Below are 13769 nucleotides of genomic sequence, written 5' to 3' on the forward strand. Positions count from 1 at the left end.
TATTTATTATACGACGGCATTAATGCTCTAAAATAATTTTTGTGTTAGCACCATACCTTTATACAATTTACTAATACCTTTACTTAGGTTTTTTTGTGCTGCCTTACCTTTTCCTACATATGACACTTCAAGGTGTCGTCGTTATAAAGGACTCCTTTATATTTTGTCTTTTGCTTGCACATATGCCTTTGCATACAGTCTTTTCTCCCTTCTTTTGTGTCCTTGCTCATCATACACAAGCACTATGCTAGCAAAACTGTAAAAAATGCTGTAGTTGGCAAGCAATAAAGTAACCACGGAAATTCGCCGAACGTTACCGATTTCCCCAAATTTAACAAATTTTGCTCACCTTTCCGATCACGAATCCGAATGAGCCACATTCGTGTCGAACTTAAGTTTGGAGATCGGATCTCGAACATATTCGCTCATCACTAGTTGGAGGTTCAGCGGCAAAAACACAGATCTGTTTGGTCTGTTATTCCTTTAAGTAACTCTGCCGTGGTGTGCAGTTTGCCTCCTAGACAAATTATCTTCAGTAGAGCCTGTTGCCACTTTGCTGAGGCAGTGCTGCAGAGCTTCCAGATTTTGGCTGATGTGGACGACGTGACGTGCTCTGAGATAGCATATCAGAGATGGAGGATGAGGAGGAGCAGGAGGGGGTGCAGGAACTGGTGTAGGAGCTCAGAAAATACTCTAGAGGCAGGGCAGCACAACGCATAGAGGGACAGCTTATGTTAGGTGTCCAGCTTTGAGGCCCACTAGTTGAAAGTCAGCCAGGTATTGCTTGACCATCTTTAAAAACTTTTCCCTACCTGTCAAAAATGCCCGGTCATCAGGTCCTGGCACTGGGCATTTGTCATGAAATTGTCCCACACCTTTTACAGTGTACCCCTGCCTCTGTTGTGTGTCTCCCTCGCCTCTCCTCCTTGGTTGGGCAATGAAGCTTGCCCCCTGCCACTAGATTTGTATGATGGGAATTTTTTCAAAACAATTTCCTCAATGACCTTCTGGTATTGTACTATTTTAGAAGATCTCTCCACCTCAGGAAAAAGAGATACAAAGTTCTCCTTGTAGCGTAGGTTTAGCAGGGTGAACAACCAGTTCTCTTTTGGGGCCAAAATGAATTTATCACGAGTGTCACAGGAAAGGCAGTGGTACATAATTCAGCCATGTGTACCAAGCTCCCTACAGGCAACACCTCCCTGTCTCCACTATGGTCACGACTCTCCATATCCCCCTACTCCTCCCTCTCTTCCTCCTCATTCCCATCCTCAGCCTATCCATGTCGGAGAGACGGGACAAAGGTTGTGTGGGTACCAGCATCTGTTGTGCAAGCCACCAGCTCCTGTTTCTCCTCTACCTCCTGTAGGAAGGGAAAGGGGGAACAGGAAAAGATGTGGATATATAAATAGATTACATTTTAAAAATCATATACTTTATTTAAATGTATTAAAACCTTATAAATACAAAATTTCTCATGCATCTACAGAATATGCATCTGTAGATGCATGAGCAATTTTGTATTTATAAGGTTTTAATAAATTTAAATAAAGTATATGATTTTTAAAATTTAATCTATTTATATATCCACATCTTTTCCTGTTCCCCCTTTCCCTTCTTACATGACTTAATTGGTGGTGTACACCTGTGGATATAGATCTGATGAGAATAGACCACGTCCTGGTTCTCCTCTTCCTCCTCCTTAGCATCCACCTCTTCATTGTTACTCAATCCACGCTGAGCAGATGGAATAAGACTGGCCAGTGTAGAATCTCTCTGTCTTATGTCTTCCTCCATCTCTACCTGGCCCGCATGCATAGCTTCATGTTTAATTGTGAGAAGCAACTGTTTAAGTAGGCACAGAAGCTGGATTGTTGCACTGACTATGGAGTATTTGCCACTCACCATCTCTGTGGAGTCCTAAAAGTCTTGGAGAACTGCACAAATGTCAGATATCCATGCCCACTCTTCAGTTGTTATGTGTGGAGGCTAGTGTTGAGCGAGTATGTTCGGTTAACACTTTCGCCGAGTATACTCGGCCGAGCACCGAGTATTTATAGAATTCTCGGTGTTTAAGTTTTCATCGCTCCGTGGACATGATTTGCGACTGTTTGACAGATTTAATGCATGTGAGGAATGTCTGTTTGTCCAGCATTCCTCACATGTATTAAATGTTCACGGAGCGACAAAAACTTAAAGCCCAAGCATTCTATAAATACTCGGTGCTCGGCCGAGTATACTCGGCAAAAGGGTTAACCGAACATACTCGCTCAACACTAGTGGTGGCTGACCAGAATACCGACAGGCGTGTTGACGCTGGTACTTAACAACTGGCCTCTGCTGCTCACAAAGCCTTGCCAACATATGCAGTATGGAGTTCCAGCGCATGGCCATGTCACACACCAGTTGGTGAGCTGGCACTTGCGTGTGTTCGACAGCCGCAAAACATGCATGGATTGACCAACAAACAGGCAATCCCTGCATATGTTGTGGATGTCTAACAGCCTTGAGCAATGCAGCAGCAGCAACTTGAACTTATTTTTCGAGCACGCCATAGATACTCTGATAGCACCCGAGCGTGCTCGAATAACCCCTTATTCAAGCACGTTCGCTCATCACTAAAGGGGTGTACTCACTTTTGTGATATGCTGTGTTTTCAACATTTGGCTTTTAGAAGCAATCATTTCTGCAAAGGTTGTTTTGTTGCTAAAGAGGGACCTACATGAATTTAAACTGGTAGCTAAATTGTAGATGATGTTCACACTAGACAAATGCAACAATTTTTATTTTTGTCCTAAAATATGCATGGATTAATAAAACGTATGTGGGAAAATGGCACTTTTGCTAATTTGTAGCAGCCTGTGGCTCCCACTTCACTTCCTCTAGGCTCTCTGTGAATAATCTGGTCTCCATTCACTTGCAAAAAAAACACTTAACACAGTAAATGCTAGACACAGAGAAAAAAGGTGGGAGATAGTAATGAGCGAACCTGTTACCCTGTTAACCCTTTTGGCAAGCACGCACGGGTACTCGCCGAGTATGTGCGGGGCGTGCATGGCATCTATGTTAGTGTCACAGAGGCTGCATATGTCATGGTTGTTAAACAGCTGTGACACATGTAGGGATTGTCAAGCAAACAGCCGTGACACATGCAGCCGCGGCGAAACTAACATAGATGCCGAGCACACCGCAAATACTCGGCAAGCACCCGAGCATGCTCGCTGACAAGGTTAACAATCCAGGCTCGCTCATCACTAGTGAGAGATGCAGCGAGATTTCTCCCTCATTGTCTGTGGAAGGTTCATGCTGCAATAGAAAAGTAGGGAAAAGAAGGGTGAGGATACAGCCTCATAATCTCAGTCTGTGTGGGAGAATGCATGAAGGGGACGGGAAACAAAAGGTGAAAAGCTAATTGATTTGTTCAGAGCACACAGGAAATTTCTGACATCAGACTGTCCACTTAAGAAGCATGTGAAGAAAAGACATGCATTTATAGTGAATAGTGATATAAAAGGGTTAATATTTTGTTCTACTGTGTAGTCTATATTTTTTTAGCATTAACTAGTCTCATAGTCTTATATTTTGTTTAATATTTTTCTTAAGGTTTCATATTTGGTCTAATATTTTCCTATTTCATATGCAATGTTTTGAGAAACTGCGTGTGTTATGGTTAGTTCATTGAGAAAATACATAATATCAACAAAATCTCATAACAAGTTTGTTAGCAGAGGGCAACTGGTGAAAATTTCCCATGGGAACTACATTTGTCAGTAAACGGTATAAGAATCTTGCTCACATGGCTAATAAATAGAATTGTTTATGCTCACAACGTGTGCATTTCTGTTCTCCAAGCTCTCTTAACAGAGAGGGGGCTGAGTCTCTCAATTTGCATCACTGGTGACACACGATATTATAGTGCCTGCAGAGCAGAGCAGAATAAAATCTTGTTTTTTTTTCTATTTTCACCTCTCCATTGTTGAGATAATAGCAATCAAAGAATTTGGCTTCTAATGAGTTAATCTTCATAAAGTTCAAGTGGGCATTATCAGAGTTTTCACTGTGGATGTGTACTTCTTGACTCTGTATAACGCTGCCCAATCATAAGCAGGCAGTAAAACACAAGAGAAGAACAACATGCCCCACAATAACTTTTAACATGTTTCTCAGTGTGTGAGATTTAAAATGTTTATTTCTAAGCCAATAAAAAGACGCCTGGAAGGTCATGTTTTAATTCAAATTCATCACTAAGCAACAGAAATGGAAGCAACTTGCCTTCTGATTCCATCCATGTTTCATGGATCTTGATTGACTTGAATGTTCGATTCTGATCCGCAAACACAAAACAGAATAGGATCTGCTCTGATTTTCACAGATCTCACACAGATCTGTGTTTTCAAGGTTTTTCAAGGATGTCTTTATAGATTTATAAAACTATGAGTCGGTCTGCTGTCCAGAAAACTATGGTGAATAGGAAAAGAACAGGTCTCAAAGACAGGACGGCGAACTGTGGTGGCAGGGGACGAGAGCTATGAGGTAAGTATTATCATTATTTTTTATTCATTTATTTATTTAAGCGTTTGCCTTGATATTTGCAGTTAAGCAAAATGATAGCCTCACTTGGCCATCATTGTGTATAATTTGCACTGAGCAAACTGCTAAAAACTCAATTGTACCCTAATTAATTTGCTCATCCATACTAATTAGGACAATGCAACTTTTGATTAGAACTGTCCACCATATTCCATGAATAATGTTTCTTCACCATCTAGAAACACTAAGCAGTACCAAACATGTAGACCTAAACAAGTAGAGATGGCATTATTTATTGCTGTGTTTGAAACATTTTCTCAATTTTCCATCATATTAAACAGCAACAGAAAAACAAAACCTCAGACAAACAGTATATATAAATGAGCATGAGTATAAACTGATTGCATTCTCATATACACTGATCAGCCATAATAATAATAATAACCAACTGTTATTGTATAGGTCCCAATTTATTCTGACCTATCAAGGTGTAAAGTGACCAATGGCGGTAGCTGTGGACGAGATGCTGCTCCATAACGCCCTGGCAATTTACAGGAAAATCATGTCCCACTCCCAATGTGCTGTCAGATGCGGGGTGCATCACAATCACTTGCAGGCCTCCACTTTCTCCAGTTCTCCATCTTCAGGAGCCGCCACGAATAATGTAACTCAGGGTACACCCAGTTCGTTTTAACAACCGAAAGTTTACTGGACAGTTCAGGTTCATCGGATTGTAACACACAGTATCGAGCACAACACTTATTGGCTATGTGTGCATGATCAGGATTTGAAGCAGAAATTTCCTCAGCGTTTCTGCATCTCCTTGGCAGGAAAAACGCTGGGCATTTTTGATGCGTTTTTGATGCACTTTTGATACGGTTTTTGAAGCATTTTTGTACATCAATGAATGCTTTTTGGAGCTAAATAAAGTTATTTGGTGGGACATTGCTTAAACCCTTGGATTACCGTCAGAACTGGGGTGAGTATATTGGTTTATTTAAATGATTAAAAAATGTGTCTGTTGTATTTCAAATAAAGTGTTTACTCTGTGTCTGTGTGTTTATTTAACTCTTTACTTTACTTTAATTAGTTTCGGTCATGAAAAGGTCTGATTGACACCTTATTATCACCAAACAAAAGAGCTGGGTGTCAGCTATTCCCATTCACCCAATCTTCATTAGCATTTCCATTCATGTAATTTATGGGGCAGCTGTGAGCTGGTATTTTTAGCCTGGGAAGGTGCTATTTGTAAACATGGTCCCTGGCCATTAATAACAGCTCACAGCTGGTTCATAAGCTGCTATGTCCCCCCGATCAGCACTCAGCAGTGCTTTGGACTCAGCACATTTTTGTTGCGTCCAAAATGCGGCGTTCTAATGCCGCACTTTTGTTGTCGGTGCATGTGAATACACCGCATATAATGACACTTCAATCGATCAAAATCTGCAGCGGAGAATAGCATGTTTGCTACAGAAATTGACATGCTGCCAGTGAGTTTGGGTATGTGACCACGATCAGGAGCCGCTGCAGGTTTAACTCTGTGTGTTTATACAGCATCAAACCCAGAGCATCCAGATGTTACAGCATAGTGGATAGGGTTTCTAGAAATCCCATGTTCACTATGTATGCATCAGAGGCTGCGAATCACCCGTGGACACTGACATGTAGCGCACAGCATATCAAATTCTCTTGTGGAGTCGCTAATCTCCACAACAGAAATTTAACCACTAGAATATACAGAATGTGGTAAATCCGCATGAGTCAGTGAACACCTGCGTTCAAAAGAAAGTAACATTTTGGATGCAGCAAAAAATATGCGTCTAAAGCGCTACTACATCCATATCGTGGGCACAGAGCCTAAAATTAAAAAAAAAAATACTGGCGTGGGATCCTGCATCTTTTTTATAACCAACAGAGGGAAAGCTGACTGCTGGGGGCTGATATTAGTAGCCAGGGAAGGGGCCATTAGCCAATAATGTTCCCTGGCTATTAATATCAGCCCACAGTTACTTGGCCTTTACTGGCTAGATTGCAGGGGGACCCCAGAAAAATATTGATGTAGGGTCCCCATATAAAATCTAACCAGCAAAGGCTAAACTAGACAGCTGCAGACTGATATTAATAGCCAGGGAAGGGGCCATGGATACTAGCCCCCTCCATGGCTATTAATATCACCCGTCAGCAGTCCCAGAAATATCGCATCCATAAGATGCGCCAAATCGGGTGCTTAGCCTCGCTCTTCCCACTGCCCTGTAGCGGTGGCGAGTGGGGTTATGGTGATGGGGTTCACGTCAGTCTTGTATTGGCGGCTGACGTGAAGTCTAGGTTAGTAATGGAGGGTGTCTATAAGATACCACCATTACTAAATGCATAGTAAAATGGTCACCGCTTTTTCAATAAATACACGGCCAGAATAAAGTATTTTAATGAAATAAAAAACACACTGTTTTTAAAAATTTCGATCTTCTGAAAAAAAGGAAAAAAAAAACAAACAACCATATTCCTCACCCGTCCGTCGTCACGATGCAGTCCACGTATTGCCAACAATTGTCCCACGACGATCCGGGTCACTTCTATAGCAGTGACATCAGCCATCACATGACACAATGTATGTATCCCATATAAATATCCCTCACTATTAGGCTATAAAACGTAACTTTTAATTTTAATTCCGCTAAAATGTATAGAGGGTACAAGTGGCATAAATAATTGTCCTATTCAGCCTAATGTTAGCACCCTATGGTGTCATCAGAATGGTGTCATCAGAAGCAATAACACAGGCAAATTAGGGACAATATTTTATATCCTCTATACATTTTAGCGGAATTAAAATTAAAAGTTAAGTTTGATAGCCTCATAGTGAGGGATAATTATATGGGGTCTCCCCATTTGGATAATAATTGTATATACATCTCTCCAAGGCTATTTTTGTCCTATCTTGATTGTAAAATGTATGTATAAAATGCATGACATCATTTTCATAAGGTTATTGTTGTCTTCAGGGGTAGGAACGCGTTCACCACTCTTACAAAGGCACCAACACCACAAGATCTCAAAAATGGGGTTTCCATTAAAAAACTTGCTTTTCAGCACATCCCAGTGTAGCAATGCACATGCCACTATGGTAAAGTGAAGATTTAAAGCTTGTGGTCTGAATGAGCAGATTATAAGTAGCATGGACCGGTGATGTTACTGCATTGAGCCATAGTAGTGAAGCTGAACTGATGTAGCAGAAATGAGTAACAAAATTGGAGAAGAAGATACAAAAGAATTGGAACAGTTGCTGTAGTGAAGACCAGATGTAAAAGAGCAAGTAGAGGGGAGTTGTAGTCAGATGCATGTACCTCTGTAACAATGCCCTGCATCCTGGTCCCTATCCTGTAATATTTTTCCCATCTTGTAGTAATGTTCCCTTATCCTATAAATATGTCACCCGTCCTATAATAATGTCCCCTATCCTGGCCTCCATTCAGTAATAATGTTCTTCGTCCTGGCCCTTTCCTGTAATTATGTCCCCCATTCTTGCCGCCGACCTACAATAATGTCCGTTATCCTGTACAAATGTCCCCCATCCTGTAATAATGTCCCCTATCCTGACCTCCATTTGTGATGATGTACCCCATATTGGTACCCATCATGTTATAATGCGCCTATCCTATAATAATGTACCACATCCTGTAAAAATGTTCCCCTTCCTATAATAATGTTCCCCATTCTGGTTTCTATTCATAATAATGTCCCCATCATACAGTATCATAATGTCCCCCATCTTCTCCTCCAACACTTTAAAAGAAAAAAATAAACAATTCCTTTCACCTGCCTTCCATGTAGTATAGTGTCCTCTTCACACTTCATAGCCAGTGTATGATAGTGATATCACGCAACGGCCCCAACGGGCGTACCGAAGTCAGCTGCTGACCTCTAATTGGCAGTGTAGAGAGCCGGTGGTTCTCTGTCCTGCAGTACATTTCAGCTGAATATGCATCTGAGGATTCACATTGAGCTAAAACAGCGCTGGCTTTGGTGGGCCCCTTGACATTACTCCCTTGGTTGTACTGGAGACTAGAGATGGCCGACCTTATTTGAAAGGAATTGAATTAATCTAAATCTAATTCTAATTGGAATCTAATATTTTTTTTTAATTTGATCAGAGTAAATTTAGCAAAATGGCAGCCAGTAGGTTGCTGAACAGTAGACTACCAGCAAAAGGTTAAACCAAATTAATTCATACTTACCTCACCAGCCACCTCTGATGCTTGCTCTCGCCCTGTGGTCCTTGACGTTTCTTCTTGCCATAGCCGCCACATGCTAAAAGTTCTCATTACACTAGGAAGAGACTTCCTAATGTGACTTAGCTGGGATGTCTCTGCACATGCATGTCGTAAGGTCATGATGTTGTGAAGAGATGACGTTCACAGCAACCTTACGACAAGCATTCTAGGCCGGGATTTCTGGCAGTGAGATGAATATTTTCTCCATCTTGCTCTAGGTTCTCTAAAAACCCCAGAGCATTATAATGGCCATTCAATTCATTGAGTATAAATTTTCTGCTAATCGAATTTCCCAGTAAAATCTGCATGATTTAAAGAAGTTGTCCGGTACTTTTTTTAAATTGCCCAATGTATTCAGCATATGGGCATAAGTGTATTTGTAAATACCTTATGTTGCTGATAATGCCTGAGAGCGGCGCTATCGGTGGCCGCTCACAGGCATCACGTGATCCCATACTGATGTCATGACAAGTGAGGCGTGACTCAGAGCTGGGGTCCCCGTGGTGACTGCTGGGTTGTGGGCAGGGTTATTCCCCGCGTCACACCCAGAATCCACTGCGTGGTTTCCTAATGAATGGGGAGAGGGAGTGTGCATGGTGGATGCCGGGTGTGACGCAGGGGAATAATTCCGCCCACAACCCAGCAGCCACCAGTGGAACACGGAAGAGGGACCCCCAGCTGCAGCCTGGATTTGTCGTGACATCAGCGCCGGCTGCAGCCGGGGGTCACGTGATGCCTGTGAGCGGCCAGTGATAGCGCCGCTCACAGGCATTATCTGCAATACAAGATATTTACAGAGATACTTATGCCCACATGCTGAATACAATGGGCAACTTAAAAAAAGTACTGGACAACCCCTTTAAAGAATACAAATCTATTCAGATTCGCTCATCTGGAGACTTGATATTGCACCACAGAGCAATGAAGTATTGGAGACTTTAGATAGCAGATCTAGACAACAGTGTAGTGCAGACTTGATATAGTAAAGCTGAGCAACAGAATAACTTACACAAAGTAAAGGCAGGGATGCCGACTAACTGAAGAGTTTTCAAGCAGCGTGTCGCCACCAACCGGGTTTAGATGACAAGATGGTATGACATCACTGAAGAATTTTGGGCTTCCTTGGGAACCTGTCATGCAGTAGAAGTGACAGGATTGATCAGGTAAGAGGAGAGATGCGACACTTATTGCTAGTATTATATGCTCAGTGTCGGTGATTTCACCTGTGGACATGTGTTGCCAAAGGCACTTTGATCTGTCTGCACATCTATTCTGTAATCAACTGTGTGCTTTGACATTGTTCTTTAAAGGGAACTTGTCACTAGGTTTTTGCTACCCCATCTGAGAGAAGCATGATATAGGGGCAGAGAACCTGATTCCAATAATGTATCATTTACTTTAATGGGAGCTGCAGTTTTGATTAAAAACTGTTTTATCTGCTACAGATCTAGCAGTTCTCTGAATGCTGAGCTCTACATAGTCCTTCCCAAACCACTTTCGGTGTATACTGTGAATAGGTAGAAAGCTACCAATCAGTGGTAGGCATTTGGTTGGACTACCTGACTGCAGGCCAAGTAGTCCTCCAGTGATAATCTCCTGCTGATAAAACAATGATTTTATTGCTGAAATTGGTATCTATGTCCCTATAGTATGCTGCTCTCAGATTAGGTAGCAAATACCTGCTGACAGATTTTCTTTAATGGTCCCAATTAAAATTGCTAACAATTTATGCTGTGGTACTTTTTCTGTGAGATCATACCAGGTGGATTAGCCTTTGGGAACCCATGTGTTTGTTCCTGCTTTCTTGGACCATTTCTGGTAGGCACTAACCACTGCATACTGGGAACTTCCCACTAGACTTGCCATCTCTTTACAGGAGCCATTGTAGTGAAATATCAATGTTATTCACTTCCCCTGTCATTAGGTTTAATGTTGTAATTTATTGGTGTACTAGATGGATCAGTTTTGCAGGATCCAATAAGTTTAAGTTGAAGATGAAATTGCGAAAGGACTTGATTTAACTGAAAATGTCAAGTTGATATGACGTAGATAAGTTGGTGAATGGAAGTTAACAGATCTTGAGAGACATGATTCATTGCCTTGGTATATTGCTATGGCAACCAAGAGAAAAACAGATTAATGGCTATAAAAAAAGGAGCTGGTAGGTAGTAAGAAAATAGTTATTGCTAATTTAAAGAATAACTGCTAGTCTTTCTGTCATCATATTTATCTATAGATATCAAAAGTTTGTATTCTGTTACATTTCATTTTGTAATTATTGATAGATAAAAACAATCCATCCAAAAAGAAATAAGAAATGTTTTAATATGCATTAATCATGATACTACATGTTGCTAGGAGATGCCGTTAAAATTACCTTTTAGGCTGGAGCTATACAGTGGTTTACAAGAAAGCTATAAGAAACTCATACCTGGTTGTAATTTTTGTGACTTGCTTGTCTTTGACACATAACCTTAGTGATTGTAATGTGATCCCATTCCCTTGTATTGTGCTGCCATGGTACACATAGCGATCTTTGCCCGTGCAACCTGCATCACTGCCAAAGTTGCCTCGGCCTAAAAGGTAATGCAATTAAAGATCTCCTTCATCCACTCACAGCTTGCCTTTTTTAAAGTAAAAAAAAATACTATAAAAATGCTTTGTATGTAGTGAGTTTAATATTTTACTGCAAACAGTTTTTTTAAAGAACAAAAACTAGGCTTTTAACAATCCCATTAAGAATGCATTGAAAATTTTGCAAAATTATCCCACTTTTTATGTTTCTAATAATTTTAAATATTTTGAAATATTTGTTAAAATGCCATTAATTTAGGAGCATTTTTTTGTAGTTTTGTTTTACTTTGCTATACTTGCAACAAGAGATGAATGGATCCTGTAAAATTCAATTTTGTCTTCATCAAATTTTTCCAAATAGTCTGATTGCATTACTTAAAAGCCTATGTTTGCCCAGAAAATATGTGTATAATACTCTGAGGTATGGTAGGTACAAGTGCATCTCACTAAATTAGAATATCATCAAAAAGTCAGCAGTTCTTCAATACAAAAAGTGAAACTCATAAATTATATAGAGTCATTGCAAACAGAGTTGTCTATTTCAAGTGTTTATTTCTGTTAATGTTAATGATTATGATTTACAGCCAATGAAAACACAAGTCATTATCTCAGTAAATTAGAATAATTAACAAGAAACACCTGCAAAGACTTCATAGGCGTTTAACCCCTTTCCGACCTTGTCAGTAATAGTACGTAGCTCTACCCTGGGCCTATAGGGCCAGCTACATACTATTACGTGGGCTGCGATCGCGCCCGCACATAAGCGGTGCGGGGCGATTGCCACCGGGTGTCAGCTGATTGTCATAGCTGACACCCGGTGCTATGTGCCAGGAGCAGTCCCGCACCGCTGCTGGCACATTAACCCCCGCAATGCTGCAATCGAAGTCGATTGCAGCATTGCGGGGGCAAGGGGAGGTAAGTGCCGGTACTCACCTCCTCTCCGGCATTCTGCGGAGTCTGCGGCAGCTCCCGGATATTGTCATGACGACCCGATGTCGTCATGACAACATTCGGGTCACCAGACAGCAGGAAGTTACTTTGGTCATGCGCAGTGCACGACCAAAGTAACTTCTCCCTGAGTGCAGCGCTGACAGGCTGCATGGCATAGGGAGCTGCTGCTCTCTATGCTATACAGCTGATCAGGCTGCAAAAAGTGAAAGTCCCATAGTGGGACAAAGTGTAAAAGTAAAAAAAAGTGCCAGAGAGTGAAAAAAAAATGTAAAAAAATTGTAAAAATATATAAAAAAAGAAAAAAATAATCCCTAAAAAATAAAAATACTCTGCTCAAAAAAATAAAGGGAACACTCAAATAACACATCCTAGATCTGAATGAATGAAATATTCTCATTGAATACTTTGTTCTGTACAAAGTTGAATGTGCTGACAACAAAATCACACAAAAATCATCAATGGAAATCAAATTTATTAACCAATGGAGGCCTGGATTTGGAGTCACCCCCAAAATTAAAGTGGAAAAACACACTACAGGATGATCCAACTTTGATGTATTGTTCTTAAAACAAGTCAAAAAGAGGCTCAGTATTGTGTGTGGCCTCCACGTGCCTGTATGACCTCCCTACAATGCCTGGTCATGCTCCTGATGAGGTTGCGGATTGTCTCCTGTGGGATCTCCTCCAAGACCTGGACTAAAGCATCCGCCAACTTCTGGACAGTCTACGGTGCAACGTTGGTGGACGGAGCGAGACATGATGTCACAGATGTGGTCAATAGGATTCAGGTCTGGGGAACAGGCAGGCCAGTCCATAGCTTCAATGCCTTCATCTTGCAGGAACTTCTGACACACTCCAGCCACATGAGGTCTGACATTGCAAATAAAAATGGTACTGCTGAGAACGTTATCTTGTCCTGCAAAAAACAAGCCACCATGCAGCTCCATCATCTGAAAAATAAAAAAGCTATAGCTCGCAGAATAAAGTGATGCAAAAAAAAATATTTTTTCTATAAAATAGTTTTTATTGTTTAAAAGCGACAAAACATAAAAAAAGATATAAATGTGGTACCGCTGTAAACGTACTGACCCAAAGAATAAATCTGCTTTATCAATTTTACCAAACTCTGAACGGCATAAAAAAAATAAAAAAAAACAATTCCGGAATTGTTTTTTTTTTATTCTGCCTCCCAAAAATCGGAAATAGAAAGCGATCAAAAAATGTCACGTGGCCGAAAATGGTAGCAATAAAAACATCAACTTGACCCGCAAAAAATAAGCTGTCACATGACTGTCAGCCGAGATATGGAAAAATTATAGCTCTCAAAATATAGAGATGCAAAAACTGGTCTTTTCAAAAAAAGCTTCTTTTAGCATGTGACAGCTGTCAATCATAAAAAAAACTATATGAATCTGGCATCACTGTAATCGCACCGACCCGAAGA

The sequence above is a fragment of the Phyllobates terribilis genome, unplaced genomic scaffold (assembly GCF_046119375.1).
Source record: "Phyllobates terribilis strain yellow unplaced genomic scaffold, ASM4611937v1 Scaffold_11__3_contigs__length_659146591, whole genome shotgun sequence".
NCBI lineage: Eukaryota > Metazoa > Chordata > Amphibia > Anura > Dendrobatidae > Phyllobates > Phyllobates terribilis.